Source organism: Bos indicus x Bos taurus, chromosome 21 (assembly GCF_003369695.1).
Source record: "Bos indicus x Bos taurus breed Angus x Brahman F1 hybrid chromosome 21, Bos_hybrid_MaternalHap_v2.0, whole genome shotgun sequence".
Lineage (NCBI taxonomy): Eukaryota > Metazoa > Chordata > Mammalia > Artiodactyla > Bovidae > Bos > Bos indicus x Bos taurus.
Window position 1 is genome coordinate 32,883,988 of NC_040096.1, and position 16,024 is coordinate 32,900,011.

Consider the following 16,024-nt stretch of genomic DNA (forward strand, 5'->3'; position numbering starts at 1 on the left):
GTCCACTTCCAGAAACACCCTCAAAGGACCCGTAGCACAAGTGCACACAGATGTAGGAACTGGGAGTTTCCCTGAGTGAAGTTTATAAATAACCAAACACCAGAAACAATCTAAATGGCCCCGGACAGGATTAATAATTGATAACATAACTTAAAGACTATCCATACAATGGGCGTAAAAGGAAGGGAAGAACACTAGAATGATCTATACAATAATATTAAGTGAGAAATCAAGCGACAGGGCTGTATAACTAGTGTGATAGTTTTTCCTTTTAAAATATGTTTCTAAGCACATAGAAACAAATCTGGAAGGATATGATATATGGAACTAGTTAGCAGGGGCTAGCCTTGGCAAGGAAGAGATTTTGGGAAGAGCGTGAACTGCATACTTTAGATACTTCTACAGGGACTTCCCTGGTGGTCCAGTGGCTAAGACTTTGCCTTCCAATTCAGGGGATGTGGGTTTGATCCCTGGTCAGGGAGCTAAGATCCCCATGCCTCACAGCCATAAAGTAGAAAGAATACTGTAACAAATTCAATAAAGACTTTAAAAATGGTCCACATTAAAAAAATCTTAAAAAATAATCTATCTACATTCTTAGATCAATAGGTAGATATAGGGAACATATGACCTTAATAGTTGGAAAAATTATTCCACCTGAGGAGAAAACACATCCCTTGTCTCCCCAGTGCTGAAGGATGCAGAAATAGGACATTCTAAGCCCTCATTATCTGGCCCTGCCTCATCCCTGTTATCCCACCCACCTCCATCCCCAAACCCCAGCACTCTGGGTTCCAAGCTCACGAAACAATTTTCTATTCCTGGTTCCTCTCACAGCTCCACACCTGTCTCACAGCTCCGTTCACAGGCACAAAGGCCCAGCTGACCCCGCACAGTGACCCCCTCAGCCTGAATTCTGCTGTCAGAGAGCCAGAAGGGCGAAAACAAGGACCCCAAGAGCACCCTTCACAGCCAGCCCTGCAGCCTCTAGCGGGAACCCCAGGTCTCTGCCCCAGGGATGGCTTGCAGGATCTATTTACTGTGGCCTGAGCAGGCTTGACCGCCCCTGGCTCCAGGGCTCCCTCTGTAGGCCATGGACACAGCTGCTCTGAGGGTGCCAACATGAGCCCAGCAAAGCGGGGACTGAACAGAGGAAGAGGGGGCTGGGGTTTCAGCTCCCATTAACATCGCCACATTGAATCAATAAAATCACAGGTCCCATGCAATATTTGGGACATACTTACGATGAAAAATGATCTGTTGTCTTTCTGAAGTTCACATTGAGCTGGACATCTTGTATTTTTTCTGGCAAGCCTAGCTCCCACCGCATCCCAGCTCTTGACCCCAAGCAGAAAGCCTCTACTGGGGCACCCAGGAGCAACCGAGAAATGTCCTCTCTCGGGCCCAACGCAGAGGGATTAAAAGGGATTAAAAGTGAGCAGGGCTCTTCTCGGTGCCAGAAACAGCGCCTCTGCCCTGGGGGTGTCCTGTAGACAGCAGGGACCTTCCAGAGTAAGAGCCCCCACTCACAGAAGCACACACACCAGGCGAGTGAAGACGGCAGCGCCGGCAGGGAAAAGCCAGTGACAGCAATGGATGAGAAACCTCATAGGCAAAAGCTCCCACCGCTGAAAGAGCTTGGCAGGTGTGTACCACGAAGGATCCTTAACCAGCTGCAGACAGCGATATGTGGGAGCCACACGGGGGCCTCTCCGTGTCTCGGGGATGAGGCCTGGTTTGCAGGCGTTGCTGCTGAGGCGGCCTGCCTCTTGGAGGTCTGGAACTCCTCCCCAGGAGGCCCTGAGGGGGCCTGGGGGCTTCAAACCCCACGCCATGTGCCCACCCCCCCAATCGTCCAAACAGGGGCTCATCCACCCAGTGCCCGAGGACCCTACTCTTAGAGTCCTCCCACCCACTGCAGAGACACAACGAGGGAGAGCCTACCTCCATCTCCCCCTACCTGGGTCAGACGGCTCCGGGAGGCAAACAGCCGGGCCTCTGGGGGCCGGGGGCGTGGCAGGGGGAGCTGCGGCCCGTCCGTCTCGGTCCCAGCATGCACTGCGGGGAAGAGCAGGGAGGTGAGTGCGGACAAACACTGGGCCTCTGCAACCTGGGGGTGCCCAGCTCAGCATGCGCCCCCCGCCCCCGAGCAGATCCTGACCCTCTGCCCCCGGGGGCTCAGTGCTGCCTCCCACTTCAGCGAGGGGCCTTCTGCCACCTGTCTCCCTGCTATCTCCTGGCTCCCTCGAATAGCCCCCCAGGTCTGGCATTTGAGGCCTTGTCCAAACCCCTCACTTTTCATCATCTCACACTGTCTTCAATAGGTCAGGCCCACCTCGGCAAGTTTTGTTCACCACACACACACACACACACACACACACACACACACACACACATAGACAGTTCTACCTCATTCTCTCTAAGATTCCCTCTGCCACCCAGCAACCCTTTCCCCTGCCTCCTGGAAGCTTCAACTACATGTCCTCACCCCCAGCACCTCACCCCAGCATGGCTGGCCTCTGCCCCACCATTGCACACAATACCCTCTGCCAGGATCCCCACTCGCCAGGCCAGTCCTCCTGCCCCAGCTGCTGGGCCTCTGGCCAACTGAACTCTCCCTCCTGTATGAGGCTCCTGACCCACACTCCCCTCATTTTCACCACTCCTCCTCACACATGGCCCCCAGCTGCCATGTTCCCTCCTTTCTCCTCCCTGGACCACTTACCCACACCTGTGTTTCAGTAACCCTCTGTCCATGCCCCCCAGGGGATTCCATCATGCCTGGAGGAGAGTCGAGGCCCCTGACCTGTCTCCCGCCCTCTCCTCCCTCCCTCAGCTCCAGCTGCAAGGCCCGCCCTGCAGCACACCCCACTCCAGCTCCACACAGGCCTGGCTCCTCCTCAGCCAGGTTCAGCTCAAGGCACCTCCTCAGACAGCCTTCCTTGACCACCCTGCACAGGAACCGCTCCTTCCCCGAGTCACACTACTCTGAGTGACTAACGTGTCATTCGGTGTTCCCTATCTCAACAATCCCACGGCGAGCTTTATTTCCAGTCAGGTTAATTGAGGTACAATTTACTTGCAGTAAAATTTACCCTTTTTTAGATAAAGAATTCTAGTGAGGATGTGGAGAAAGGGGAATCCTTATGCACTGTTGGTGGGAATGGAAATTGGTGCCGCCTATGGAAAACATTACGGAGGGTCCTCAAAAAATTAAAAATAGAACTACCATGTGATTCAGCAATTCCACTTCTGGGTATATAGCCAAAGGAAATGAAAACACTATCTCAAAAAGATAGATGCACTTCTGTGTTCACTGCAGCATTATTTACAGCAGCCAGCATGTGGAGACAACATAAGTGTCCATCAGTGAATGAATGAATGAAGAAGGTATGAGATATATACATATACATCTATATGATAAAATTATTCAGTCAGAAAAAATAAGGAAATCCATTTGTGACAACACGGATGGACCTTGAAGGCATTATGCTGAGTGAAATAACTCAAAGACAAATACTGTATTGCAGAATCTAAAAAAATAGAAATAAAAAACTAAACTCTTAGGAAAAGAGATCAGACTTATGGTTACCAGAGCCAGAGGGTGGGTGGAGAAGGAATTGCAGGAAGGGGGTCAAAAGGGCTTCCCAGGTGGCACTAGTGGTAAAGAGCCTGCATGCCAATGGAGGAGACTTAAGAGACTCTGGCTCGATCCCTGGGTTGGGAAGATCCCCTGGAGGAAATGGCAACCCACTCCAGTTTGCCTGGAGAGCCCCATGGACAGGGGAGCCTGGTGGGCTACAGTCCATGGGGTTGCACAAAGTCGGACACGCCTAAAGCAACTTAGCACGGCACAGCAGGGTCAAGAGGTACAAACGTCCAGTTATAAGATAAGTACGTGCCAGGGATAAGCACAGCATGATGACTATAGTTAGCACTCTGTTACACACGAAAGTTACTAAGAAAGTAGATCCTCAGAGTTCTTATTACAAGAAGAAAACCTTTTTTCTTCTTTCTTTTCTTTCTATATATCTATATGAGATGATGGATATTGGGCGGTAATCATTTCACAATATATGTAAATTAAACCATAGTACCGTACACCTTAAATGTCTACAGTGATGTATATTGATTATTTCTAAATAAAACTGGAACAAACTTTACACTTTTTAGTGCACAGTTCTGAGCTTCGATAGCTGTATATAGCTTGTTACCACTACTGCAATTAAGATAAAAAACAATTCTATTAACCATCCATATCTGAAAGTCTCCATGAGTTGTCCCCTTTGTAGTCAACTCCCCCTATCCCTGCCTCTCATAACCACTGATCTGCTTTCTGTCTCTATAGTTTTGCCTTTTCCAAAATCTCATACAAATGGAATCACCCATATGTAACCTTCTGAGTCTGGCTTTGTTCATTTATCAAATAATGCATTTGAGATTTATCTGTGTTGTTTCTTGTACAAGAATTTCATTCTTTTTTTATTGCTGAGTAGTATTCAATTGTTTATCCATTCACCAGCTGAAGGACATTTGGATTTTTTCCAATTTGGGGTGATTATGAATAAAACCACTATAAATATTCACATACAAGTGTTTCATGAACATAAGTTGTTATTTCTCTTGGGAAAATACCCAGCAGTAGGATTCCCCGGTCATACAGTAAGCATATTTTTAACTTTATAAAAAATAGCCAGACTTTTTTCCAAAGTGACTGTGCCATTTTTCATTCCCACTGGCGACATACGAGAGTTTCAGTCACTCTGTACCCTCACCAGCAGTTACCATTGTCAACTTTGTAAAAGTCAATGTTAGAGATAAGCAGTGGTATCTCATTTTTTTGGAGGGGGTGGCTATCAAATCCAAGTTTTTGGGGGGCATTTGTAGAATTGCTTTAACTCTCATTGTCATTTTGATTTGCATTTCCCTACTGACTCATGAAGATGAGTGATTTTTTTTAAATGTACCTGACTTGTTTTAGTACCATCACTATCTGAAAGTACATCTTGATTTAATTCTGTTTATTTTCCATTTCTCCCATCATATGTGAGAGCAGGGACCGTGAGATCTACTCCTGCAATATCTGGAACGGTACCTGGTATTGGATAATGGTGATGATGCTGATGCATTTACAAAGTCCTGATCATACGCCCAGCACCATTCTGAGTGCTTGACAAATACTAACTCATTTAATCCTGACAACCGCCCTAAGAGAGTCAGATGCTATCCCCACTTTAAAGAGGAGAAAACAGAGGTAGACAGATGTAATTAACTCAGAGCTAACAAGGCGATGAGCAGAGCTTCAGTCTCTGGTGTGCTGGAGTCAAGAGTTTGGAGTCATGATCAATACAAGAACATGGTCCATAGCGGTCACATTTGCTGAAGGAATGAAAATGTGGAAGAAAGACAACTCAGTCCAGCGTGGCATAGACTGAATATCTGTGTCCCTTTCAAAATTCATAGTTGAACCCTAATCCCCAATGTGGTGGTATCTGGAGGTGCAGCTTTGGGGAGGTGATTAGGTCATGAGAGTGGAGCTCTCGTAAACAGGATTAGTGCCCTTATAGAAGAGACCCCTGAGAGCTCTCTTGCCCCTTGTGCCATATGGCCACATGTTGAGAAGAGGGCATCTATGAACCAGGAGGCCAGCCCTCACCAGACGCTGAGTCTGCCAGCACCTTGATCTTGGACTTCTAGCCTGCAGACTGTAAGACGTCAACTACAGTTGTTTATAAGCACCCAGTTTCTCTGGTATTTTGTTACATAGCCCAAACAAAGACACAGAGGCTTCTAGATGCTACCTCTTGGATATTTCCCCTCCAAAGGTGAATTCATTCTCACTCTTGATTCTACTTCACCTCCTAAAAAATTCATTTTATGTTGGTATTGCAAGCAACCAATAGGGACAAGTGGGGTGAGGTTGAGTCAAACCTGGAGCCTGGCCGTGAAGGGCCCAGGCCTGCCAAAGGGCTTATTCCTTTACAGGGACTCTTCCTCAAAGCTTTTCCCACCACTCCCTCCCACACACTCAAGGCCTCCCCAGGCGGAGAGAATGAACAGGAAGTCATGGCCTCAGGAATTCAGAAACATCGCTCTGAGAACATCCCATAACATAAAAACCCTTTGTCCAGACTTCACTTCTCACTGCTCACTGAATGTCTGGCACATTTCCTCCATGCCCTCTCCCCAACAAAATGTCCCCACATTTCCTCGGCCCGTTTGCAGGGAGTTGAGACCATATGAGAAGTTCTAGCCAGTGGGCTGTGAACAAAAATGGTGTGTCACCTCTGCGCCAATGCATTTAGGAGCCCGTGTGCACCTCTACCATTTCCCCTCCTTTGCCACTGTGGCCAAAGAAGGCTGTGAGTTCCAGGGGGCAGCTGCCACATGGTTGAGCTTCAGCCTGGGTCCCCGTGTGACTAAATGGACCAGCTTCTGCCACCCTCTCCACTTCCCACATTGGTCATGTAATGTGAATTCATATGGTAAAAGAAGGGAGCCTTGTCACATTGAATCAGGAGTCCCCAACCTCCAGGATCTAATGCCTGGTGATCTGAGTTGGAGCTGATGGAATAACAACAGAAAGAAAGTGCACAGTAAGTGTAATGAGCTTGGATCATTCCCAAACCTTCCCCCACCCTCACCCCGGTGGGAAAATTGTTTTCCATGAAACTGGTCCCTGGTGCCAGAAAGGTTGGGACTATGGCATTAAATCACTGAGAGTTCAGAGAGAGCTTTTTAGGGCAGCACTTCACCACCTTCCCCACACCCCCACCAGCCACATGGGGGCATATGGTTTAAGAACAGGTTTGGATAGCTTTCTGGGTGACAGAACAATAGGATCCCCAAAATAACTAGGATTCCCGTGAGAGATATGACTTCAGTTCCCAAGTTGAAGGGTTCCCTGTGTTTACAAGGGAAAGGGGGGCAGTTCCTGGCCCTTCCACAGGATCCACTAGCAGGACAGTCCCCACCTGGAGAAGGGAGGTGGGAGCCGAGTCAACTGGGAGCATCTTTGCGACAGTGAGGGCCTTGGCCCACGTTCGAGGACTTGAACTTGACTTTAGAATAAAGGCTGGTACATCTTGAGTTTTATCGCTGACTCAGGCCTGGGACCAGCTCCCAGAAAGTCCCCTGAACTTCAAGCTGATTTGTCCTGGATGGACAATTTGGGGTGGGGGAAAGCGCAGGAAAACTCAACCAGGGCCCTGAAGCCACAAGCAACAGTGGGCCACAGGTTTAACTGTAGATTTATGTTTTGAACTTATTGGAACTCTACTTTGGCAATTATCACCTTAAATAGTGTGTACTCCTATGGGACAACACAGGGAACAGGGGAGGAGGCAGCCCTTCAGGATGACAGCAGGAGGCCGGTAGAGGACCTGGGGGGAAATCCCTTAGTTTATATAGGGTCCCTGTGACTTCTTGCCTTTTCCAAGAAGTGAGATTTGGCTGCCGTAAAATACACTGCCTCTGCTACTCACACTCACCCCAAATTGGTGCAATGCAGCTTCTTTGAGGCCAGTAAAAAGACTCTTCTTGAGAATGAGTGCTGGGTGCTGGTGTCAGTACTTGAATGTGTGCATCCAAAGGCCCGTAGTTTTGAACTGACGCCAGGGTAGATGAAAACTGCAGCAATGCGTGGCACCCTACGGAGATGCTGGGGTGGGCTGGGGGTGGGGACTTGGGTCAGAGGTAGGGGTGGGGTTGTTTAAAGTGAAGAAGCCCCTGGAGCAAAGGCAGGCTCTGTGGAACCTGGGGACCTGGGGACTGGGGGCTTCCAAAGGAGCGGTCGTGAAGAATCCTCTCTTGGAGGCTTTCGGGTTGGGGGCCTGCAGTTTTTGGTGTAGCTGGTCTCTGGGAAAAACTTAAGCGAGTTTTGCCATCCTTTTGGTTAAGAATAAAAGGGTGTGACTGATACAGTATAACTGAAAACTAAACCCTACAAAGAAACAGGCAAGAACTGCTCCATTCTTTACCACAAGCGTTTATTTACTTGGGGGCTTATTTTGATGATGAGAAATTCATAATGATAAGTTGGGTGATTTCGGTGAGCTTTTTGGCTTAGGAGAAAATTTAAATTGGGTGCAGACCTGAGGTTTTAACCCAGTTTGCATACCTTGCCCCGGCCCTGATGGCCACAGGATTTGCTTAGACATGCTAGCGCTAAGGAACCATGCCCAGAATGTGCTGCGCTTTCTCCTTTTGTTTCCTGGAGGCAAGTTTCCTGACCAATGATGCTGAGAATTACTCATCCTGGGGTCAGGGCTCCAGTGATGGCTTGTGGTGAGAGTAGAGATTTGGCTGAGGCGGGGTTAGCTCAGCCCCCTGGCTCGAAAGTACACTCGGACATCCCCACTCAGGGACGAAGGGGTTTCAGGCTTGGACATTATGGTCTGGTACCCAGGGACCCAGGCAATGTTGGGATGGATGCACTGGCTCATGGAAAATGCCTGACTAGAACTGCTTGGGGGAGGATTCCCTGGGCACAACATGAATCGTTTTCCCCTGAATGGTTTTTGCTGACTGACTGGGCTTTAATTCACTGTCTGCTAAGGGTTTGGGGGCTGAAAACAGAGGATGAAGTTTCAAAGGCAAATAAGAGACGTTCCTGTGGGGGATGGAGGGAGAGCTGGCACACAGGAGAGAGATGGCAGGCAGAGGGAGGGTGGGGGGTGGGAGAGGGTAAAGGGCACGGACATCCCCATCTCGTCACCGTCACCACAGTCAGCCTCCCCGAGAGCTCAGCCCTCGCTGTGCTAGGTACTTCCCACTCGCTGACACATTCAGTGCCCACCAGCACCCCAGGAGATGCAGACTGTCACTGTCGGCGTTTCTTTTATTAATTTTAAAAAATATTTATTTATTTGGCTGTACCAGGTCTTAGTTGCAGCATGTGGGGTCTCCAATCTTTGTTGTGACATGTGGTATCTTTAGTTGAAGCATGTGGGATCTAGTTCCCTGGCCAGGGATCGAACCTGGGCCCCCCTGCATTGGGAGTATGGAGTCTTAGCCACTGGATCACCAGAAAGTCCCACTGCCTGCATCTTCAGGGTGGGGAAACCAAGGCACAGAGAGGGGTAGTAACTTGCCTTATTTGGAATGGGGCTACGTTTCAAACCCAGGCAGTCAGGCTGTAGCACTCATCCTAAGAGTCCCTGATGAAGCTGGGTTGGTCAGGTTAGACTTGAATGAAAGGCTCCTCAGTGCCACTGACAGGAATTCTGTCTGTGTGTGGTCGGATCCAAGTTGTCAAAAAGATCCACTTTCTGCCCCTAGCTCTGTGACTTTGAGTGAATTACTTACACTGAGACTGGCTCCTTACCTATAAAGTGTATTTCATATGACAATAGAGATTACAGAGCACGTGTGAGTGTGTGTGTGTGTGTGTATGCGTTTTGCCTTGTACAGTACTTGGTAGAGAACAAAAACTCCACAAAAAGCAGACACCACCCCCCTATTGCCTGCCATGGAGCCAGAGCACAGATATGCCCATCTTCAGAGCTTCCAACCATGTACATGGGCATGCATGTACTCACGTGTACACATGTATACATGTGTGTATACTCGTGTGCACATGTGTCCCTGTCATGTGTGTACTCATTGCACATGTGCCCCTGTCATGTGTGTACTCGTGAGTACATGTGCCCGTCATGTGTGTACTCGTGTGCACATGTGTCCCTGTCATGTGTGTACTCATGTGCACATGTGTCCCTGTCATGTATGTACTCGTGTGCACATGTGTCCCTGTCATGTGTGTGCTCGTTGCACATGTGCCCCTGTCATGTGTGTACATGTGCCCGTCATGTGTATACTCATGTGCCCATATGTCCCTGTCATGTATGTACTCGTGTGCACATGTGTCCCTGTCGTGTGTATACTCATGTGCACATGTGTCCCTGTCATGTGTGTACTCATTGCACACGTGCCCCTGTCATGTGTGTACTCGTGTACACATGTGTCCCTGTCATGTGTGTACTCGTGTGCACATGTGTCCCTGCCAAGGGGAGCACTCACGTTCATGTGCACACATTTCCCTTCCTCTCCCATCCTTAACTCAGGCTGGTGGCGGCATCAGCCACGTGGTCCCCAGCCAAATACCCAGACATCACTCATGAGTCCCTTCTTCCCCTCTTCACCCTCACGTTCCCTCACCATGGTCAGCCAATGCCTGAATATTTCTCAATCGCATCTTCTCCCAGTTCTCCCTCACCCGCACCCCAGCCAGCGTGCAGTTCCCACTCCACCCACCCTCCACACAGTGGCAACCAGAATGACTTTTCCCAGTCGCAAGTTTTACCTCACCCGCACACCACTTAAAACCCTCCCAGGAAGCCTAATCAAGCAGGATGTAAAACTTCTGCTGCTGCTGCTGCTACTAAGTCGCTTCAGTCGTGTCCGACTCTGTGCGACCCCATAGACAGCAGCCCACCAGGCTCCCCCGTCCCTGGGATTCTCCAGGCAAGAATACTGGAGTGGGTTGCCATTTCCTTCTCCAACGCATGAAAGTGAAAAGTGAAAGTGTAGTCGCTCAGTCCTGTCTGATTTCTAGTGACCCCATGGACTGCAGCCTACCAGGCTCCTCTGTCCATGGGATTTTCCAGGCAAGAGTACTGGAGTGGGTTGCCATTGCCTTCTCTGAAAACTTCTGAGTTTCACATAAAGCCCTAAAGAGAAGCCTGACAGATTTGCCTGAATAAAGATCTAAAGCTTCTCTATGGCTGGAGATACCATAAACAAAGTTAAAAAGATAAATGGCAGACTAGGGGAAATATATCCAACACACATAACAGACAAAAGTTTTAAAATCCCTAATATACTAAAAGCTCCTTCATACCCATAAGAAAAAGGCAGAAAGAAAAGAAAAATAGGCAGCGGATATGAACAGTCAATTCACAGAGAAGAAAATACAAATGGCCAATAACCACATGAAAAGCTGCTCAGCCTCGCTGGGGAGAAAGAAAGTGTGTTGAAACCACAGTGAGATGTTTTCCTGGACTGGCGAAAATTAAAAAGCTTGATAATGTTCAGTGCGGAGGGCAACTGGGGAAATGGCTCCCCGCAGATATCAAGGGTGGGAGCAAAAACTAGTCCAACCTTTTGGAAGAGCAATGTGACAGTACCTATTAAAATTTAATAAGCATACCCTGCGCCAGGGCAACTCCACGCCTAGAAGCCTATCCTACAGAAAGGCTTACATGTGTCAGCCAAGATATATATACGAGGATGTTCACTGAAGCATTATTTGCAAGAGTGAAAAATTGAAGGCAACCTAAATATCCATCAACCCAGGCCTAGTTACATAAATTTCGTTACGGCCAAACAATGGAATATTAGGCAACGATTAAAAAGAACACGGGAGATCTGTATTCCGTGACACTGACAGATGCCCACAGCACACTGGGAAATGAAAAATGGAAGTTGTAGAATAATGCACATAATATGATTCATTCCTTTTCTTTTTTTAAAGATAACACACAATAAATATGTTTATAAAGGCACAGAAAAAGTTCTAGAAGGAAGCACACCAGATCAACAACAGTGGGACCTCGGCAGAATGAGATTTAAGGGCAAAGAAGGATATTTCTTAACAGGACGCACTTCTGTATTGTTTCAGTTTTTACATGAGCAGATATTGCTTTTGTGGTTAAGAAAGAAAAAGAAAAAAAAATGCCCCATCCACAGCCGCTCAGTGGCTGTGAGACAAAGTCCAAACTCCCCAGGCGGCAGCTGAAGTCCGGGACACCGCCCTTGTGCGCCGCCAGCCCTGGGTCTCCCACACTCCCTTTCAGGTCCCCACACCAAGCCTTGGTCCCTGCAGTTCCGTCTTCCCGCAGCGTCCTTTCCTGCCTTCCACGTTTCATCTTTCAGGTGGCTCCTCACGTATCGCCACCTTCTGGAAACTCTCCCTGAACACTCCCCCACACCCTGCTTCCACTCTCCCGGCAACGGTGACAGCCAGCATCCAGGGAGCATGTGTGTGTCTGTGTCGGGGCCGTGCTGTATGCTTTACTCCGTATCGACTCCTTCGATCCTCACAACAACCCTAGGAAGGTCTGCCATCACCTTATTTAATGCATGAGGAATCTGAGGCACAGACGGGTTAACCAACTTGCTCAAAGTCACACCACCAGCAATCAACAGAGCCAGTGAGTGGCGGTGCCAGGCAGAGCATGCGTGAGGCCCTCTGCCAGCACTCAGCACCCAGGACCTATACCTTCCAGGCTCCCAGACTTGCCTAGGAGTCCCGAGTTGGTAGGTGGGTGAGATGGGGGTTTGCCTTGTTCCTGCCCCCAGAACCTGGGTGGGTAAGTGTACACAGGGAAGTCTGCTGGGGCAACAAGCCAGCTCCCAACATCAACCATCCAGTGCTAAAGGAAGCAGCTGGTCTCCCCAGTGGGGAGAGCTGGGACCAGCTCAGCTGGAGGCCAGCGGACCTGGGACTGCTGAGGAATGGCATGGTTTGTGGAGGTGCAGCCCCTCCCGGGGCGAGGACCCAAGCGACTCCCTGCACACCTACTGTGAGCCAGGCCCTTAGGGGTCACGGGCCAGGGAAGCCAGGGGCCAGGAGACTGCTCTGCCCTCCACGTGCTGTGAGTCAGACACATGGAAGCCAGGAGCCAGAGAGGGGGACAGTGGGATGGTGCTCAGAGGAGCAGGGGCCTGGCTTCCGATCAGGACAAAGCAGACAGGGGTCTCTGTGAAGTGGCATCTGGGCCCAGCCCCAAAAGACGAAGGGGGATCTGGGCAGATGGAGCGGGGAAGGGAACTCCAGGGGGCTGGAACAGCTTAAGCAAGGGCTGGAGGTGGGCAAGTGTGGAGAGCTCTGGGGAAGAGTCACTGGTTTTGGCTGGAAAACAAGATAAGTAGGGAAGCAGCAGTGGATGTGGGGGTGCGAGATGCTGGGGCCCTTGGAGGGAGCAGCTGCCCACAGCAAGGAGGGGGCAATCTGAAGCACGTGGACTGCCTAGGACCGGAACCTGTCAGGCAGATCCACCTCCCCTGTCAGCTCGTGACAGTGGCCTAGTTCCCCACCTCGGTGCCCTCACCTATAGAAAATCACGCAACTTCCAGGACTGGTGAGAGAATTAAACAAGACGGTGGTTTGCAGCACCTTGAACCTGGGGAGGCAGGGGAACACGTCTGGTGGGGGCACCGTACTGGAGGAGACAGAGCGGCTCGCCGGGGGCATCGGCCTTTGTGATGAGAACTGGTGTGGGCATATGCCCCTCAAGGCCCCCCAGCCCAGCAAAAGTACTCAAATACTAGCCTTGTGTTTAAAGTACAAACTCCAGACAATGTGATTTCAGACTCTCTTCTTTCTTAAAGAGATGTGAAAGGCAGAGCCTCACGATGTTGAGCAGGTCTCTACCCCTCTCGGGGCCTCAATCTCCCCATGTGGGGGGTAGGTGACAGGTTGGGTGGTTTCTCTAGGCCTGGTTATTCAGAAGGGGCTGAGCCGTGGAAGGCGGGAAATGGGCCAAGGGTGATGGCAAGGAGGTATGGAAACCCAGAGGGATGGGATTCAGAGAGAGGAGGGTCGGGGATGAAGGAAGCAGAAGACGCTCCTTCCTGGGTTAGTCCCCTAACTAGCCAAGGGCCTCCTCACACCACCTACTCCAAGGCCCACAGCCCCAGTCAGAGCCCAGGGTGTATTCACTCAGTTGGGGGTGGAGAAGCTGAAAGAAGTGGAGCTCCATCGTCCCAGGGCAAGTTCACTCCTGGGAACAGCAGAAACAGCGATGGGTGGGCCAGGAGGCAGGTAAGACCGGGGGTCATGCCCCACTGGGCTACTTCAGGCTGAGTGCCACTAGGCAAGTCCCTGCACAGTTCCATTTTCTCTTCTATGAGATGAATAAATATGCTTTCCTTGCAAATAACATTATTACCCTGGGGCCCAGCGCACCAGCAACCTGCCTCATAGGTGAGCCCTTTGGTTCACCAGGAGCTGAGCAGGACCTGGGGGAGTCTCAGCCAGCTCTGGGAGTGGGGGAGAATCACTCACCCCCAGGAACCCCCACGACACCCATGGGTGCCATCCTCCTCATTGCTCACAGGGACCCCGTCTTAGCCTCCCCACTGGCCCACCTACAGCACTGCCCCTGCCCACCTGCTGCCAGAAGAACTCTCTAAGTGAGGCCTACCTCAACTCTAATCACTTGGCTGTCACTGTTTGCTTGTCACTTCCCCCACCAGCCCCGTGGGCAGGAACTACATCTGATTCATCTTGGCCGTTGCAGAGTGTGGGGTCTGGCACGAGAGTCCTGCCCACAGGCAGCAGAGCTCGCAGTGGGGATGAACAAGCAGGACCATTCACCCCTCCCACCCCAGCACCTGTTGCTCTATTGAATATTCATGACAGTGCTGGGTTCCACGTGGGGCTGGGGGCAGAGCTCAGTGTGGGACCACGATTCAGTCTGTCTGGGATCAGGGCTCAGTGGGGCTGGGGTCAGGGTTCAGTCTTCTGGGATCAGGGCTCAGTGCGGGGCTGGGATCAGGGTTCAGTCTGTCCAGGATCAGGGCTCAGTGGGGCTGGGGTCAAAGTTCAGTCTTCTGGGATCCGGGCTCACTGCGGGGCTGGGGTCAGGGTTCAGTCTTCTGGGATCAGGGCTCAGTGCGGGGCTGGGATCAGGGTACAGTAAAGGAAGTTTTCTGCCCTCTACCATGAAGGGCTCAGGACTTCTCCCAGCCTTACCCCCTGCTTTGAAAATAACTTCTCCTGCCCCTGGAGTTCTGGGCCTGTCTTGAGTCCCCACCCTGCCCACGCTCTACCCAGGCAAGGCCTGACCTATGCTCCACTCCAGGCAGCCATGGAGTGGAGGCAACCCATACTCACTGTGCCCAGCCACCACCTGACTCCCACAGAAGGGGTTCAAGGTGGGAAGTGCTTCCTTGCATCCCTAACTGGCCCTCAGAAACACAGCAAGGACAGTCAGCCTTCTGGCCTGAATGCGTTCCCAAGCCAAGGAGAAGTCGTTTTGGGTTAGCTCAGGTTTTTCTATTAGCCACCCCACTGTCCCCACTCTATTAGCCTAGATGATCCAGTGCCAGTGGAGGTAAATCCAGGTCTGGCTGAACATGCAGGCAAAGGTGTTGGCTGGTACGTGGCAACGAGATGTGCCACCCAAACAGTTCCTCCTGTCACAGTGCCTGAAATCCTCCTTTGTGTTCCTTGCTTGAAGTCAATCTTGTTGACCCTCCTCTGAAACCTCCATCCGGAATCAGTTTTTAGCTGGGCGTGGGGACTGCCAGATCCCTCGGCCCTGGGTGACTCATGTCTAACCCAGGTTTGGCACTCACAGGGCTCAGAAATGGGAGCTGAATCAGGGACTGACCTGAGTGCGTGTCAGAGTTTGGCAGGAGGCTGCCCGCGCCCCTCAGCACTCCCACCCACCCAGCCAAACCCTCCACTCCCTCTGCCTGCTACTCCCAAGCAGAGGGTCAAGTTGGTTTGCTGGAAAGACACATGGTTCTCATTTTAATTAATTAAAGAAAAATCTAATCACTGCATTAAACTTCTCATTACTCCACTTGAATACCCGTTAAGTAAATTTAATTACCAGAGGATTGGGTTTCCCAGCCTCTTTCATTAGCTTCTGATAAGATGGGGGAGTTGGGAGGGAAGGGGATGGGAAGCAGAACAATGCCATTCTCAACCCACAGAGGGCAAGGTGGACAGTATACTGGGGCTACTGTGGTCAGGCTTTGGTGTCTCCCTGAGGACAGGCTTGGCCCTGGGCATAGGGAGACCCTCCTCCCAACTACCTCTAGAAAGGAAAAGGCCTAGAATTTGGATACAGTCAGCGCTGAATGCTTCATTTACAGCCACTCTTGGTTATTTATACCCCACCTCCTTCTAAAAGAGTTTGAGGTGGCTAAGAACAGCACAAGCTGAAAAATAACAGAAGAAATCAGAACAAGGGAAAGATGTGCAAGAGAAGAAGAGGAAGCCAAAGCCAAGGCTACTGAGCAACTACATGCCACAGCAACCCGAGCACTTATCAGAAAGGGGCCACAAACCAGC

General features: G+C 50.5%; 1 protein-coding gene across 2 annotated transcripts in view; it reads right to left on the minus strand.

Moving 5' to 3' along the window:
- Window positions 1-16,024, minus strand: part of LINGO1 (leucine rich repeat and Ig domain containing 1) — a 220,314-nt gene that overhangs the window by 67,405 nt on the left and 136,885 nt on the right. The window contains exon 2 of one of the 2 annotated variants that reach the window (XR_003507404.1): window positions 1,949-2,058. The exons of the other annotated variant lie outside the window; for it this stretch is intronic. The gene's annotated coding sequence lies outside the window, so the exon portion shown is untranslated. Of the gene's footprint in view, window positions 1-1,948; window positions 2,059-16,024 lie in introns of those variants that run through there. 2 annotated transcript variants of the gene reach the window in all.